Source organism: Panthera uncia, chromosome F2 (genome assembly GCF_023721935.1).
Source record: "Panthera uncia isolate 11264 chromosome F2, Puncia_PCG_1.0, whole genome shotgun sequence".
Lineage (NCBI taxonomy): Eukaryota > Metazoa > Chordata > Mammalia > Carnivora > Felidae > Panthera > Panthera uncia.
Window position 1 is genome coordinate 7,385,160 of NC_064812.1, and position 3,882 is coordinate 7,389,041.

At 54.6% G+C, this 3,882-nt stretch overlaps 1 long non-coding RNA gene across 1 annotated transcript in view; it reads right to left on the bottom strand.

The window, feature by feature from the left end:
- Positions 1–2,477, bottom strand: part of LOC125924379 (uncharacterized) — an 11,318-nt gene extending 8,841 nt beyond the window's left edge. The window contains exon 1 of the long non-coding RNA XR_007458368.1: positions 1,231–2,477. This is a non-coding gene — a long non-coding RNA (uncharacterized LOC125924379). The remainder of the gene's footprint in view (positions 1–1,230) is intronic.
- Between the last annotated feature and the right edge of the window lie 1,405 nt (positions 2,478–3,882).

The following is a 3,882-nucleotide window of genomic DNA, read 5'->3' on the forward strand; positions in this document are numbered from 1 at the left end:
AACAATGGGGAAGGAGGAGCAAGCAAGGGTGTCCTGTGTTTGCTGAGCTGTGCTGAGCACTCCCCCTCCCACTCCTCCCTCTCCTCTTCCTTCCCCTCTCCCTCCTCCTCATTCTCCCCTTCCCCTCCTCCCCTTCCCTCCTCTTCTTCCCCTCTCTCTCTGCCCCTCCTCTGCTCTCTCTCTCTCTCTCTCTCTCAAAATAAATAAATAAATAATGAGGAGGAGAGGAAGAAAGAGGAGGAGGAAGAGAAGAGAAGGAGGGGAGGAGGGGGAGAGAGAAGAGGGGAAGAAGAGGAGGGAAGGGGAGGAGGGGAAGGGGAGAATGAGGAGGAGGGAGAGGGGAAGGAAGAGGAGAGGGAGGAGTGGGAGGGGGGAGGGGAAGCAGGGGGAGGGGCGGAGGGGGAGGGGGAACAATGGGGAAGGAGGAGCAAGCAAGGGTGTCCTGTGTTTGCTGAGCTGTGCTGAGCACTCCCCCTGCGTAGCACACACGACCGTCAGTCCAAAGATTCAGAGGCTTAGGAAATGCCACTCTTCCACCCTTTGCACGCAGCCTAGTTTGCACGCAGCCTAGTTTGCACGCCATGTCCCTACCGGCGAGCAGGAGGGAGTGTACCCCCCCCCTTCCAGCTCCTCCAGTTCCAAGAGCATGGTCTCCTCCCTCAGACGCCAGCCTCACTCTTACTTTTTCGTGGGGATTTTCGTCACTCATTATTATACCCAGAGTCTCAATCTCTTACGGGAATGAAAAGGTCCCCTTCCACAGAGGGCAAGGGACGTTTCGTCTTCAGCCCTCCTAGAAGGTGAGAGGAAATACGTGTGGCGCATCCTCCCAGCACACGGAAGAAGGGCAGGACAGAGCCCCGGCATGCACCGTGCCCTGCAGTGCTCACAGCCCTCCCCGCCAGAGACTGACGGGGGCCAAGTTCAGATCACCACGCCCTGGTGCGGGCCAGCGACCCGTCTGCAGGCATGGGGCCAAAGCTTCCGGAACGCTCTACAACTGGACTTAAAGCCTTGATGGTCAGCCTGTCCTCCTCCGTCACCATGAGGACAAAGTGTGACGTCTGCTCCACAACCCCATCACCCACCCAAAGCCAGCCTCGTGGGCCAGTGCGAGGCATCTGCCGGCCCCGACCCACCTCACCCCCAACTTCGGCCAACTCAGGACATGCACACTCTGGTCCCCCCTAGGTCCTAGGCCCTCTCACCACCTTCCTGCCTGTCCCTTACCTTGAGGCGGCCCCTGAGTCCCCAGGCACCTGATTCCCTGCGTTGCCCATACGCTGGGCCATGCCTGCAACCTCAGAGCTGCCCCCGCCGGGCTCTCCCGGGTGGCATCTCTGGAGGATGAGCCTGCTGTGTACCATCAACAGGAAAGAGGCCAATGTTCCCTTCAGCCCGGCCCAGCTTCTCCTGCAAGACGGAGACTGGACGCCCTGCTCTCTGTAGTCAGTGGCGATGCCCCCCTTTTGTCTTCTTCCACAGGACACGGTAGAGCAGAGGACAGCAGACTCTTCCTGTAAAAGGCCAGATAGTAAATACTTGAGGCTTTGCCGGCCACACGATCTCTATCACGATGACTCAACTCAGCCACGGGAGTACAAAAGCAGCTGTAGACAGCAAGGAAACAACAGAAATGGCTGCGTTCCAATAAAAGTTTTTTATAGACAGACACTAAAATGTTAATCTGTATAAGTTTCACATGTCACTAAATAGCATTTTCCTTTTGACTTTTTATAATCATTTAAAATGTAACAACAATTCTTAAAAATGTAAAAAAACAAAAAGGGGGGGCTCACGACCCTTACAAGAAGAGGCAGCCAGCCCGATCCGGCCCGGGGGCTGTAGCGTGCCAACCCCCGGCGGAGAGGAGCAAGCCCCGGTTCGGGGTCAGACGGGGGCATTCCAGTGCTCTTCCTACCACCTACGGGCCCCAGGACCTTGGACACGTCTCTGGGTTTGTTCCTCCTCAAAAAACTTGGAAAATAATCATGCCCTTTACATACGATTTTTGTGGGCCTTAACTGAGAAGCAAGTTAAGTTTGTGCCCCAAACCATGCAAAATGGTTTGGGGCACAAATACCCCAGATGATAAAGTCTAAGCGGGGATGGCAGGGACTTTGTTGTCATGGCAGAAAAATCTGGAATCCAGGACTGTGAAACAGCAGGGCAGAAATCAGCTTTGCCATCAGCGAAGTCCTGTGTTTCTCTCCTAGCTCAACCCCTTACAGCCGTGTGACCTCGCTCAAGTTACGGGACCTCTCTCAGCTTCAGTTTCCTCATCCATAAAATATCGACAATACACTCACCTCACAGGCTCTCCGGTGGATGACTTTGATGGCAGAAAAGGTAAAGTGCTTGGCATAGATTGGACCAAAAAATGGCGATTATTATTTATCCCATCCCGATTCTTTTCCTATCCCAAATTTCCTTTTTTTCCTTTCCAGAGAAGAAGTCAACGTTCTTTATCAAAAGTCCACCTCTCATCTCTGTCTCCAAAACATCCCTTTTGATGTTCCCCTGTGCTCCATCAACACAACATGCTCCCACCACCCTGTGGGAAAGCTCGTTGCTGGAAACTAGGGCAGCCCTTTGAACTGGCGTTCTTTCTCCAAGCTGGAAAACATCGGGCGGTGTGCTGGGAGCTGTTTGTTTTCTCGTTCTCACCCTTGGAGTCGCTCTATCTGGATCCGAGGCTGACAAGGGACCAGCATGACAGGCTGCCCGCGGGCCCGGGCCTGGGAGGGACCTTGTCTGCCCGGCCCAGGCTGCAGTTGCGGGGCCCTCGGGTCCCCGTCGGCTTTGTGGGTCAGACTGATGGTCACTTCCCAGCCGGGCCATCTCTGATCTGACACGGACAGCCCTGATACAGGCCAGGCTTGTCTTCTTGCTGGAAAAGCTTCCAGACATGGTATTTCGGGTGGAGGCCTGCTCGAGCTAGAAGGCTGGCATAGCTACAGGAACTAGAGTGATTTGAGGGTGGGGAGGGACGGGGCAAGGCATTCTTTCTGGTTGTCTGGTCCTCCTGTCCCTTGCAGGGGGTGGATGGGCCCAGGGCTGAGGTTCAAGGTGGAGAGATCAGAGCCAGGGTAGAAGCCAGAAACAGGAAAAGCCAGGGTGACCACTCACCCAGAGAAAGCTAGGGCTAGTCACCGAGTCCGGAGAGGGGGGACAGAGCCCCAAATCAGGACAAAGCCAAAGCGTTAGATGCTTTCTGTCCCTGCGGGTCAAGTACCATCCCGACACCACATACCCTGCCGGGTCCAGGAACGTGGGGCAAACACGACACGGTCCCAGCCTCCTAAAGAACTCATTTTCTAGGCGCAGAGGGATTCACATACAGGGAATGCATTGTGTTCCCAAAACCCATTTCACGTCACCCAAGCCACACAGTTTGTCTACGTTTCCTGGTTTCTTTGCACTGTCAGCCATGGGACTGAGCTCTGGCCTATGGATATACGTGCTGGGGACACTGCCAGGCCTGGCCCACAAAAAAAAGTCTCCCATAGCCTCCTCCTTCTGTGCTGGCTGAATCCAGAAGGTCCGGCAGCAACCTCTCAGGATGGGCAGAGCCCCAACATGGAAGCAGCCCGGGACCCCGCATAACCCTATAGAAGGCCACTGGCTGGCCAGGACCCCCTGCAAAAGACTTAGTGTGAGTAAGAAAGAAACATTTAACATGTTGACTTGTTAACGTTAATGTCAACATTTAACATGAGAGACTCAGGGGCTGGCTTGTTACTGCTGTTAACGTGGTCAGAGCAGATATGATACCGTAAGAGCTGTGACACCATAAAACAGGTAACTGACCAGAATGAAATCCAACCTCCCTCCCTCCCAGCTGAAGAGTTCCAGGACTTGAGCAGCCTCCAAGCCTTGTCG